The sequence below is a fragment of the Meleagris gallopavo genome, chromosome 6, assembly GCF_000146605.3.
Source record: "Meleagris gallopavo isolate NT-WF06-2002-E0010 breed Aviagen turkey brand Nicholas breeding stock chromosome 6, Turkey_5.1, whole genome shotgun sequence".
In the NCBI taxonomy this organism is placed as follows: domain Eukaryota; kingdom Metazoa; phylum Chordata; class Aves; order Galliformes; family Phasianidae; genus Meleagris; species Meleagris gallopavo.
In genome coordinates, this window is record NC_015016.2 from 8527570 (window position 1) to 8541946 (window position 14377).

Here is a 14377-nt window from a genome sequence, read left to right on the forward strand (position 1 = left end):
AGGCTCCAGGTAGACTTTATAGCAACATTTCAGTATTTAAAAGGAGGCCTACAGAAAAGCTGGGGAGGGACTCCAACAGGAAATGTGGTGATCAGATAAGGGGTAATGACTTTAAACTGAAGAAGGGGAGACTTAGTTTAGATATATGGAAGACACATCTCATTATGAGAGTGGTGAATCAGTAGAACAGACTGCATAGAGAAACTGTAGGTGCCCTATCCCTGGAGATGCTCAAGGCCAGGTTAAATGGAGCCCTAGCCAGCCTAAGTTGGTGGATGGAAATCAGCCCATGGGAGAGGGTTGGAACTGAATGATCATTAAGGTCACTTCCAACTCAAGCCATCCTATGAGTCTATGGATATACATAGGTTGCTTTAAAAGTAATGCCTCCTATTTATTTTCATGGAAACTACAACAGATAGAGCACAAAAACACTATTTGATAGAGCAAGTTTTCAGCTACAAAACACTACTTTAAAACATAGTCTCTACTATTTGCTATGCATTTTCACCAGCAATTTTTATGAGCCTGTATGCTGTGCTCATAAAAATCTGCACCAGAGGATGTGATCCATCAGTGCTGCTGTGATGGCAGTGTTGCCTAACTCTGGAAGTTTGAGATTTCAGCTTAGTCAGTGTTCTGATGTGAACAGAATTGATGGTTTGTTCAGCTTCCAGGAAATCCAGAAGGATCAATCCTTTCTCATCCCAGATGGCAGCACTTTACTCACTGAAGGCTTCATCTCTAACTTTTTATTTGAGGAGGAATTCACATGTCACCACTCCATGGATTGCTTGTAGTGGTGACATCATGTCTTGCCACTGGTAATGATGCAATCCAGGAAACTGTCACCTTCAGCCTCATATTGGTTCAATAGGTCCTAACAAACCTGCGTGTCTGTGTTCTTTCTGTTTCTGTGTGAACATCCATAGGAAACATCTGGCGCAAACTCCGTAATATTCTAACACTGCCACTATCATTTCCAACACACTGAAGCTGATAACAGCCCCACACATAGTTTCATGGTCATAATTCACTGGTTCATGCAGATTGAGCTGATTGAGTCTCTCCTTATTTCATGGCGTGAGAGCTGTGCATGGCTGTCTGAAACACAGCTTGCTTTTTATGTTGCTGTCACAACTGCTGAAATGCACCTCCTATCACCTCACTGTTCACATTCACTGTTTGTTCTCCATAAATATTCAGCAAAGGTCAATAAAGTCAATGGGAGCCATTTTTTTTTTTTTTTCCAGATGGAGGAATCCAGCTCCACACTTCTGCTTCTTATGCACTTCCATGTCATTTTGTCAGGCTGCCCCTCTGCTGCTATCTGTTGCACAGCAACAAAATGTAATGGAATACTGGTGGGAAGATTCAGCCTATATTGCCATATCACCAACATCCATTTCTGGTTTTGCTTTGGTTGTAGATCCTCTGCACAGCGTTTCCACACACTCAACTATTCATCAGTCCTGGCTGGCCCTGGAGACAGCATCTGTACCAAGAAAGCATCCCTGACAGCCTCCTCAAATCTTCCTGACTTCTTATGCACTACCACACTGATGATGCAGCAAATGTCGGGGAGCTTAGAGGTGTCTTATACGAACCAGACCTGTGATGCAAACACTTCCTCAGATTATTTAGAAGAGACCTTTTCCACTTCTCACCTTGATTCTATGGTCCGTAACAAACTTTCTAGATCATGATTCACAACCAGGCTCCTTCTCCATTCTCATCTGTCCATTAAGGGGGAAAACTTCTCTGGTGAATTCAGATAATAAAATACTGGGGCAGATGCTACAAATTTCCAAATGATGGAAGTTTGCAGCTTAAATTTCTAACAGAACCACCAAGAAACTTTAATGATTGGTAATACTAACCAACCTGCCCACAGCTACAAGTCATGCATGTACAACCTACTAGGTTTATGGGTTTTGTTGCATTCTTTTTTTAACGTTTTATAAAAAATATAAAAAGGAAAATATATTTTTTCACTTATATATATTAACTATATCTTATTTATTTACATATATATATATATTTATTGTCTTGGGTCACATATATGCAGTCCAAGCAGTTCCTCTTCACTCAGTGCAGCCCAAGCAAACCAAAAGGTTGGACACATGGAAGGTATAAACAAAATACATAAGATTTTTTTTTCCTGGATGGGACCACTTTTCACCGTACCTTGAACGTTACCATGAATGAAAACAGTCTCTACATCCTGTTATCAAAAGTGCCTTTTACCTTTCAAAGAAAAAGAAATACAGCATACAGAAGTGCAGTACTGCTACCAAAAGCAAAAAAAAAACAAAACAACAACAAAAAAACCCCACAAAACAATACACAAGCCAACTTCAAAAATGAGCAAATACTCAATATAAGTGCATAAACTACACTGTTCAGCTCTTGTGCTGTATTATTTCACATTCAAGTGAATTCATTGAGGAACTGCATTCGTCATAATTGTTTCTTAAGCTGGCAGACACAGCTGGTTTAGAGAGAGATTAGAATAACCATCAGCCTGTATTTCTGACAGTCCCAAAACAAAAAGAGAACATTCAAGAATTTTGAAGGGCCCTGGTAGCAGCTTAGTCTATAGCACACACAACATAATGGATGCACTCAAAATGAGTGCAAACCTTCTTTTGTATTTATTGGTTATGCTTTCTGGGTTATCTTTTTTAAATTAAGGCCATGATTAACTTTGATGTGTCTATCACCACTAGATCATAGGCTTACTTATCCAGTACTGCTTGGAAGCTGAAATATTTTAATGATGGTCTGGAAATGAGAAAAACATTAAAGGAATAAAAATACTGAGATTACATTACATAAAAGCCTTCTTCTAAGATGCTCATGCACACCTCAACATCCATTCAAATACAGAAATGAACCTGAGACACAAGTGTTGCTATGTAGTCTGTCAGCTACTGATTACTGTTTGTACCATGAATATCATGAGTATTGAATGACAGCCCAAAATTCTGTACCATTATGCAAAAATTACTAGATTAGGAAAATCTTTTAACTTTTTCAGATCTTATCCAAGCACAAATCCATAACTTCAAATAAATTTTGTGAGAAATTCCACATAACAGCATGGATCTATCAAAGTATATTGGAGCAGACGCTCCTGACTGACTGCAACAAAATATAAGCTATATTCTCAAGAAGTCATTTTAATAGTTCCAAGAGTCAGCTTTTTCCAAAAGCATTTACAAAAGCTAATGTCGATAGGAACAGCATTTTGTGTCTCAAAGTAATAAGGAGATATTGATCATATATATTTAACAACCTGTAGCACAGCTCATAATTTCAAGCAGCTTCATGCTATCTCTCAGACTGTAATGCAAGCTTCCTCCTCCTGCAGCCACCTACTGCAAAGATGATCCAAAAAGATCCATATCCTCCCACCTCCCTCCACCACTGCAACTGTACTTTCAAAAGTGTGGGAGATACCTCCTTTTATGTTTTCCACTAATTGTGCTGATGCTAGCAGAAGATGCAGAAGAGTGCTATGTTATTGCAAACAACTTTAATTTTGATGTATATAATTCATTTTTAATCAGGACTACATATTTTTCCTTAGTGATGTATTTAAAAGAGCCTGTCATAAATGGCATTCTGCAAAGCAAGGCTATTTATAGGGAGAAACAAAAATCCAAGGATGCTGTTTTCAAAGGAACTGCTTAAGCAGGTGCATACTAAAAAGCTGGGTTTGTTTGTGCACAAAAGCCTATAGATTTTTCTGGTAATTCAGAAACTTGGTGTCTATGTAGGTGGTTTTAAAAGCAGCAAGAATACAATATTTCCATATCAAACAAATTTTGATATGAAAGACTGCTCCTGCAAAATATAAAAATGCAACAACTTTCCCTATAAATAGGGAACTTGTCTTCAGAAACAAGTTTTCAAGATTATTGAAAAGAGAAGCAGGAGACAAAGGATCTCAAATGAGAAGCCCAACTAGAGCAGCTCAGTGTAGCATTTCAGTCCTGCCACTTCGAAGGTTGCCACCATATTCTCCAGAACTCAACCATTTTGTTTTCACATTTATATGGCGGGAACTGTACTACTGAGGTTCACAATCGTCATAGAGGCTGTAGGACACTGTGGATTACCTGGAAAAAAAATCAGGAAATTCATGCTGGCATTCTGATTCTGACATCCCCCACTGTCACAATGTTGTGATGCAGGATCTTCATGTTGTTGGTTCTTGTCCTTTGTCACCTAGATGTGGCCTGCTGCTTGTTATGCTTGTATGCAGTACATTGATGGGAGCACAGCAAGTTGTACCTGAGACCAGAAGAAATGTATCATGGTGCTTCAAAGTAGAGAAGTGGATGAGAGGTTCATGATGGATATCAGCACTCATTTAGTTTGAGCTGCTATCAAAAATAGCAGAATAACAGAAGATAAATAGGGAACGATAGCACTTAGGGTTTAAACCTACACTTTTTTAAGAAGGCCTGCAGCCTGGTGTGCATTTTTAAGTTATGTTTTCAGAAATAACAGGATTTTTCGGGTTGATTGGAGGCAACTGTACTTTTCAAAATGTAGCTGTGCTTTACACTACTCTAACGGACTTCTCTAATGCAGCAGCTCTAATCCATTTGGGTTGCTATAGATAGCTACATTTCTGTAAAGTGAAGATAGTTTTTTCCCCAATTCAAACATGGATTTGAATGAATGTTAGTGATGGGCAAACTGAAATTCTCGAGGTGCAGTTTAGTTTGAAAAGGGCCCAAACACTTATTATGCAAACCTCCTGGACTTAAACAACTGCAACTGCAAAAGGTCTTAGGAAAAGCCTTTCGTGATACTTTCAGTATTTCATATATCCATTGTAAAATAAACGCACTAGTACAGGATGTGCAATAAAAATGTGTTGTTCAAATAACTGTTTGAATATTACTTAGCATTTGTTAAAAGTTAAATCAGTCTGGAAGATGAAGAAACGCCTGGAGTTGCTGCTTCATTTACTCATATGTCTATTAAAATAAGGCCAGAGGGTATCAGAGAATGTTGGCAGTATTTCCATGCTGTTTGTTTCTAGTTTCTACGATGTGTTATATTGCTCTGGAAGCACCTTCTCTGACATACTCACGAAACATCAAGAACCCCTCGCATTTTCTGAGGGCCATAACTCATTTCTCAGTACCAAGTACATTTAGTACAGTACTGTTCTTGCTGCTTTAACTATATCCTGCTTATACTGCCCACATATACAGTTGGTTTACTGAAGAAGAGGTATTATGCAAACTGACCAAGGGCACACATCAATACACACAACACACTCCCCTGGATCACCAGCCATCTCAGCCATGCCATAGTGCAGCACTTCCACGTCAAACTCAAGCTGCAGACAACTTTGTTTCAGTCATGATCAGAATAGGAAACGTGGACGTAGACAGAGAAGCTTTGCAGATTTCAGGTTTTCAGGCACTCCTTGATGCCTGTCAAGCTGGCAACAGGTAGATTGCAGAATCATTTCCTTGTATATCTATCTGAAATAGACAGTTGGTTTATAAATTATTTGGGCTAATAACTGTCATAATAAAGGATTTCTATCTTTCTTTCTACATTAACCAAACTGGCTATTGTTCTAAGCTATAACTTTTATGGATTTCTTTACAGATATATCTTCTATTCAGATCTAATCTTAGATGCCTAGGAACACATTTGCCCACTATGCTATGAAGGTGGAAAAGGAATCACAGTTTGATCCTACAGTATTATTTGACTCATATCGTGAATTGCTATAATAAGAGTAGATTACTGAGTTCTAATCATCTCTAAGTTTTAAATCTTAACATTTATGGCATAAGTTTTAATCTGAGTGCCCAAAGACAATTGCAGAATCATACATTTGTCATGGCCTCAGCCTTCTGAAATAATTTCGACATTTCTGGAAAGAAGAAATAGGCTTAAAAAAAAAGTTATACCAAAACCACCTTTTGGAAATAACACTGACACTCTCTTCAGGAGCATCCTCCTTGTCCCTCTTGCCAAACAATGCCTTACACAAAACCAAGCCATAGTTATGGCTTTTCTCCTTGCTTTTCCTCCAAATCTCTCACAAATCTTCCTTCAAAAGTGGCATCCAAGTAATTTTTGTCACAGAGAAAGAAATGGGAAAATCTATGCTACTTCTTTTCTTCTTTCCTTTTCAAGTAAGTTACAAACTTTGATTTTACCTCATTACATCCTGTAAGTAAAAGTTGTTATGAATGGCTGAAAGCAGAGGACTGCAATTACAAACATTAAAAAAAAGTAAAAAAAAAAATAGCAGCTATTAGAAGGAAATATTTCTGCTTTGATCAGAGAATTCATTTCCACATACCCTAGAACAGCAGACAGAAGTGTCACAAATATGCACTAACCTTTTGGAAGGCTCCAATGTTTCAAAAAAAGTCATATTTTTTTTCAATATAAAACCAAAGATGCCACGTACATGTGTGCCAAACGTGCAGATCGTGCCTAAAAAAAAATACTTCCAAAGTGATCAGAGTTAAATTTTTATGCTGCTGTTACTTTTAACTAAAGGTGATGGTGCCCCACATTCATCTCTGACCTTGTCAGGACAGCAGCACCCCATTTGTATTTTCTGGACTGACTTTGCTGCTGTCTCATGTATTATTCAATACAAAACAGAACAATGAATGAAACTTAAGAGACCTAAAAAGAAAACTGTGACAGAAAAATAAAGGTTAATCAGAGAACCTGGTATTTTTTTCCTACAATTTATGAAAAAATTGCAGCTTTTATAGAGCTGGAAGTTTCCTTACTTGTTATTACAGGAACACCTTCAATTTTGCACATTTCTCCATGCTGACTTGCAGTCCACAGGGTGCTTGTAGAACAGCTTATGGTACAATGTGGACTATTTTTTCTTACTTGAGAACTATAGCACAGATTTGGAAAGCCAGCATTTTAAGGATCAACACAAAACTTGAGAGTTGATTTTCTATGCAGGTCCAATTAGAATTACTCTGAAACTCCCAGAGCCCTTCCACTCCCTGACTTGACATAGCTGTCAGGTAACTGGGAGTGTGCACTCAAATCAATTCCACATTGTCTTAAAAACACACAAACACAGAGAATACTTTATAAAGTGTTATTCTTTATGAGTCACTAAGAGAAGGCCTATAAGCCATTTCCGTGTTCCGTTTACAGAAGGGCTTTTTTCAAGTAATTTCCATTTAGGCATCTTGTGCGTTGTTAAATGTTACTGCTTTCAAACTACGAAGATGATTTGGAATATGCAAATGTTTTCTATTACCAAAAGAAACACAAACTGAGATATAGAGCCTTTGCCTGAGTATGGAGAGCAAAAAATATTTTTTCGCATCCAGTTTCATATTTCGGTGTTCTATGCAATATTTTCATCTATAGGTTTCTAAAACCACTTTCATGTGCTCACTTAATGTTTACAGGCATTACCATGTTGCTAATGTGGTTAATTGGGGTCTCATTTGCCAGGAGTCAGATAAGCTTGAGAAAAGTTGGGATTTCTCCACTTATGAAGGACTGAGGCTGGAAGATAATTGGGAAACAGTTAAAGCAGGTAATGAGGAATCCAGCTCTATTCAAACTTGTAGTCCCAGTGATACTTTTTTTTTTTCGCCTGAGTCTTTCAGAGTATTGTGCAGGAGATGTATGATGCATGGGACACTACTTTTATATATACGCACAGACCCTGAGAACTCTATAAAAGAAGTTACAGTAATAGAATTGAAGAGCAGCTGCCAACGCACGTTCAACAAAGAAGGAAGATGTGACAACTTCAGTTCAGCCAACAGACAGAATCACTTGATTTGGTCTCTGCACATCTTTGAAATCATGCTCTGTGAACATTGTTATGACAAAGAAAAACAAGATTTTTTTCCCCCTGTAAAATTAAATGTCACTCTTGATAGCATAATATCTGAAACATCATCCTTCCAAATCCACACCAATACTTTACACAGAAAATTAAACTCTCTCTCTGTTTATTGAGTGGATAATGCAGTCTTTGAATGTGTGAGAACCCCTGCTAGGTGAGAAATTAAAGAAGAAGCACTATAAAGTCTAATGGTATGTATGAAATACAAAAAAAGAGAGAAAAAGGTAACTTAATTGGTAATCAGAAGAAATCATAAAATTAATCATGCAATTAATGTCTTAAAAAGCCAGCATATGAGGTGTGTATAATTACCAGAAAACAATGCAGTGATGGTTTCAAGGATTAATGAATTAATGGTTGTAGGGGGAGGAGGATTTGATCTGCAATTTTATATGTTAGCCTTAAATCCATGCTGAAGTATTACTTTCCTTTGTATACAGGAAAAGCCCTCGCCATGCACATAGAATTTATCTTTGAAATTAGTTTTTTTTAAAGTATTACATTTAAAAACTTGTGTTGAGAGAGATGCAGATGAGTTTCCTTCTCCTTCATATAGCTCCCCATCTTCCCCTCTTGTTCATGAAAATAGAAGACACTTTGCAAGGTAAAGAGTTTGGACAGCACACACAGCAAAAAGACACAAAGACCAGAGAAATTCACCAGTTGCAGGTGCTGGAATAAGTTAGCAAATATATTAACATACACCGATATTTTTATTTTCCCTATAAAATGTAAAGTGCTACACAACAAATTAACAATTGTCCTTTGTTTTGTACACACATTAAAAATGAATGTGTGTTCTGGTGATTGCTAATTTGCTGATGAACTTATATATCAAGATGTTAATTTGTTGATAAAAGGAGATAGAAAATTACAAATGACTTAAGAATGCTCTACATCAAAACATAAGCATCCCTTTGATTTAGTTGCCAACTACAAAGATTTCAAATCATCCTATGGTAAATATTGTTGTTTTTTTTTCCCCCCACGTGGTTCAAACGTGAGCATCTGCTGTTAGATGCAACATAAATACATGATCGATGGACACGTAGATGAAAGAATTCTTCTATGGCAGTAGATTCCCATAATTCAACAGCATTCAAGAAAGGGCAAAGAGGATGGCCTAGGACCAGGGAGACCTGAATTACCAAATGTATCCTATAATCATAGAATAATTAAGGCTGGAAATGACATCCCAGATCACCTAGCCCAACTATACACAATACCTCCCTAATTTGATGGACTGTCTGAAAAGCAGATGCCTTCAAGCATGCTAGGTAGCTGGAGGCTATAGTAACAACAGACAGGTGAGAAGCGTAAATAGAACCTGTAAAATATATTGGCTAGGAAATTAGACATTTTTAGAGTAAAAAAAAAAAAAAGTATAAGACCTTGTGAGATGTGCCACTAGTAGAAATGGGAAACCTCTCCACAAAAATTTAGATAGAGGATAGATAGAGGACGGTTCCCAAAAAAAACCTGTAAACCAAGGTGTTCTCAATGTTGAGCTGCTTGTGAGTGGTGCAGCTCTCAGCAACCCCTTCCTCAGTCCCCAGGTAATGCTCTCTGTTAGTGGGTAGAGCACAATACGTATAAGGATAGGCAGTCACAGACATAGTTGCCTTTAGCTAGTTTTAGATCACGCGAGAAAGACAGTAGTTACAGTCCAGTGATAAAGAAGGAACTGCTCACCACTTTCCAAAGATCAGGGCTTGCTGAAAAATCCCAAAGGAGCTGATCACCAAGAAGAGATCCCTCCCCTTTGATTGCCAGCCCTTAAATAAGTTCCAGCCACACAAGTGAACTGCTCACACCTGTGCTCCCAGGGTCGGCCATGCCCCTTCACCAGGTGCTCAACCACTGGTTGAGGCAGTGACCTCACATAGTATGGAAAAAGAACAAAGAAAAAGAAAAGAAAGTACAGAAATGAGATTGCGAAGAAATGAAACTAATTCTCAAGTCCAGTGCTGATGTTCTGTGTGGGCTTAGACACTCCACAGTGCATCTCCACGCTCCAGCTCCCCAGCTGTAAGAGTGATTATAATACTTGGCTGCACCTCAGAGGGGTTCCCAGCATTCCTTCATTAACGGCTGGGAGCACTCACACCGTGGCAGTAGTGGGGGATATAAGAGAGGCAGAATTAGTACCACATGTGAAAATGGTGTTTGCAGTTATCTGTATGCTAAGAGCTGGTGCGAGGCTGGATAACAATGGCTACTTCATATGAAATAACCATATATATCTGGTAAGTCCTAGGTTCTCGAGTCCCTTAATCAAGCCTGATTCAGCCACTAGCTGCTGCAGCCTCATTGTTTCCCATGTATCAGCAGGGCAGCACTGGAATGAATGAAACCATAATTTCCAGGTGTCAAGGTCTCAAAGTCCATTTGACCCTGGAAGAATCCAAGAAGAACTGTGATTTTTTTTGCAGTGCTATTTCTTTCTTCAGTGAATATGGGACTGTTCTTTTTTGGATATTTCTAAATTACTTCTTTTCTATTTTGCCACTGTTGGGGCATCTGTGACCCATCATGTGTGACAGTGACTGCCTTGTCATCCTTCTGAAGTCAGTGGCACAAGACTGCTGGGAGCTCTGGACAGGGTTATATTTTGATTTGGCATAGTAATTACTTCACTAAAGCTTCACTGCTGAAAGGAACTTATCTTACTTGATACACAGTGTTGGGCTTTTGCAATCCTTTGAAATCACATTTTAGGTCACATAAATAAGATTTATGATTAGAATCATAGAATCACTTAGGTTTGAAATGACCTTTAAGATCATCAACTGCAGCTATCAAACTGACCTACAAAGTGCCATCATTGAACAGTGCCCCCTTTGTGCCACATCCAAAAATCTCAAATACCTCCAGGAATTAGGACTCCACTGCTCCCCTGGGCAGCCTGTTCCAATAGGGTAACGCATCAGGATTATTAAAACCACAGTTATTCCTGCTGTGTTATCCCTGTCACTGCCTATGATAGACAGCTTGGTAAGGGTCGTCTGTAAGCTGGTATTCAAGGAGAGATCTCTGGGAATCCTACCACTGGGATTTGTGCAAAGATGCCCTGCCACTGAAATTCTGTTATAGTGGGGATGCCACTACATCAGTTTCTGCCTCTCCCTTTTCATCTGCTTTCTGTTTTTCATGATACAGGGAAAGGGTTGTCTTTTCCTATACTTGCACGGATCTCTCAGCAATAACAGGATCTGATATTTTCTTAATTACTAAATAAAACTTGAGATATGGATTTCTCAGTATTTAAAAATGCAGGAGTGACCACACTAAGTTAGACCAAGAACGTAAATATTTCAACTGCCTGCACTTAATGGGTACAGGAGAAAAGTTTAAGAACAGCCAGAGAGACAAGTCACAACGCTTTCTCGCAGTGTCCATGTGATGATCTCTCCTAGTCTCCATTCTGTAATGTGGTGGGATTTAGATTGGAGGCTGAAGGATCTTGAGCTCTTCTGGAGACTTGATGGGGTCCCATGGTGTGACTGCATCTATTCGTGCCTCTAAGCAGATGAGCGATGTGTTTTACTTCATCTCATATGCAGAGGCACTCAATTTAAATGGTCTTTGTATACTGAAGCTTGGACATTTCTTGCCTCATCAGAAAAATCTACCTAAAATAAGCTAAAGATGAAGTTATAATGCATTGGCCTTTATTTAGCCAGGAAGGTGAGAACGTTTTAATGAAGGTATAGCTGCAGATTTGATTGATTATCAAGGGGAGCTTGAATTCAATATTTAATTCCCAAGTATAACAACTATGTATTTTCTTGAGATGAGAAAAGGCTGAAGCAACAAAACAGTTCTACAGTGGTGCTGTGGTTGTTTCCTTAGCCGTATCCTGCAATATGATGCAGTATGATACAAAAAATAACTCCCTCACCTTGAAGGATTTGCTTGCCAAACGTGCAACACCAAAAGAATTCCATTTCTGGAGCCAATAGGAAATTTCTCTGCATCTAATTTTCCTAGGCACCAGAGTCACTGGCAGCATGTTCACTCAGAATTAGCTAGATTGGTTAATTTTCCTCTTCAGAAAAAAATTTAAGGTCTCAGAATATATGAATTTATGTCATATAATCTGAAAAGTAGCCATTTCAGCTTGATGTAACACTTTAAACCAAAATCCAAATTAATTTAAATGAATTCATTCTTAAATCTAACCATGGAAATAAATGTTTAAATTATTTGGACTTCGTAATGCATGAGACAGAAGAAAAGACAACATAAATTTCTACTCTAACACCACATTTACAGTATAAGGAAATTCTAAAAATAAGAGCCAGGAACTTATGCTGTAAAGTTCTAAAAACAAAGCTTCATTTTCAAAACCACTAAACACTCCAGGTCTCACCTGATTCAAATTACAGCTTTGAGTGCTCACTAGTTTTGAAAAAACAAATCACAGTAGCATACACTTAATTCTGAGCCTCAAATCTAAAGGGTTCAAAATTGAAATGTATTTTTGAAAATCCATTCTTAAGAGCCTTGATAAGAAATTAAAATAAAGTTTTCAGCAGAGTAAAGGAATTTTTGAGACTTCTAGCTCAACCATGGCCCCAAGACTACTCTTACTGCCTCTAAGTCATGATCTGCTTTAGTATATGCTAATGTCTTCTGTTGTTGGTTGTTGCTTAGACCTATCTTTCTCAATTGTTTGTATTTTTCAAAGCAATTCAGTATGATTTAATATTAAATGACACTCAGAGACTGCCTTAATAATTAATATGCCAAGTAAAGGAGGTAAACAAAATCACCTATTAAATTAAGAAACCAGATCCTTTCTATTAGAGCACAAGCATAATTTAAAACATTGGTCTTAATAACTCATGCTTTATTAGGGAAAGAGCAGTGGCTTAGCGTTGCTAATGCTGAATTGATATTACAGAAAAGTATGAGAATCTTAGGTTAGTGCATAATGTACTTCAGTTGCTTTCTAGCTGAACTATCAGCATTTAAATCATGAAATTACATTCCTATTCATGAGCCACACTCTTATGAATTTTAAGATGCATATTATAATTATTTTTAGAAATTAAGGGATAATGTTTATTCCCAATGGATTATTTATTTATTTATTTGTTTGTTGCTATTGTTGAAATAGTGTATTTTTAAACATTATCTACCTAACTGTAACTGCAGGAAGCAGGGCAAATACCACTCCCTGAGTCAGTAATCAAACCCCGCTCTTTCCATTAGCAGAGTGAGTGGAAACAGAAGCTGTGCTGGATTCGGTGTACACTGAAGTGCCCCATCATTAAGTGGTCAGGAAGTCTCACTGGTGAGACTGCAAACAGCTTTATTTCTCTTTTTCTCAATTATCATTTAAAGTTCTCATTTTGATCTTCTCTGTTCACAGACCATGTCTTGAAGCTCTTCTGCACAGCCTGGAGCTGCCTGGCATATCTTCCAGGCAGCAACAAGGAGAAGTTTGTCTCCTGCTTGCTCTGTAGACTAAAATTCAATCTTAGCTTACACTGTGTAGCTTTGTTGTAAGCCAATAACTTACACTGTGTTACATTCATGTAACTGAGAATAGAGAGATCTTGTCTTTGGCTGGGCGGTTTGTCAGTTTTGCACTGTTTTCTTGCACTTTGATGGTGAAAATGTAGTATTTAAATACATACTGTAAAGCAAAGATGAAAACAGATGCCTAAAAGCCAGTACATAGGATCCACTGTCATGTCTTCATAAATTATGAATGCAAATTTATCACAACAACCATTTACTGATGGAAGTTTCCTGATTTCCTGGGATATGTTTTGAGACTTCAGGTATTCATTCACTTTCCCTTCAGTGTAATAAAACCATTGTTAAAATATGGATAGATTTTTACATGCTCTTTTTCACACTGGATGTATGTAGACAATGTATTCAGTAACACAAAGGAATGAAATTGTCATTAAGAAGAAATGAGGAAACATGAGGAAAAATGTACTGTGAAGTGCAAAATAAGATTATGTATTTACTTAAGGCTAGTATGAAATGCCTTATCATATGATCCATAAGCCCATGAGAAATGAACTCCCAACCTGGATGCAAAATCCCTCATTTTCATGTCAACTGGAATATAATTTCAGATCAACCCCGAAATTTACTCCTTTGGGTTAAACAGAAAGAAAAGACAAAACAAAACAAATACAACTCGACAATAATAGATATCTCCTGTAGGAATTTTTCACGTGGTAAATTAATGGCATGTTCTAGGGCTGTCTTCAGAATCATTGTCACCCATGCCAAGGCTGTACTGCTTCACTTCTGTAAGATTTTCATTAAACATCCTGACAGAAATTGTTAGGAATTTAACACTAGGATAGAGACAGATTTAGTGATGTCACAGATAATTCAACTTGAGATGAATCCTTTCACAGAGAACACAATTTTTTTTTTCCACACGCTTGCCAGTGAATGAGAGGTAGACATTGGAGGCAGATGCTGTTCACACCTGCCACACTAGCATTGTGTTAGAGT

The 14377-nt window shown here is 37.8% G+C and overlaps 1 protein-coding gene and 1 long non-coding RNA gene across 6 annotated transcripts in view; one reads left to right on the top strand and one right to left on the bottom strand.

Moving 5' to 3' along the window:
- PTPRN2 (protein tyrosine phosphatase receptor type N2) overlaps window positions 1–14377 on the bottom strand; it is a 561093-nt gene that overhangs the window by 191758 nt on the left and 354958 nt on the right. The gene's annotated exons all lie outside the window — the stretch shown is intronic.
- On the top strand, window positions 10019–14075 carry LOC109368103. The gene is made up of 3 exons (XR_002115790.2): window positions 10019–10134; window positions 13106–13187; window positions 13266–14075. It is a non-coding gene; the product is annotated as an uncharacterized LOC109368103 (long non-coding RNA).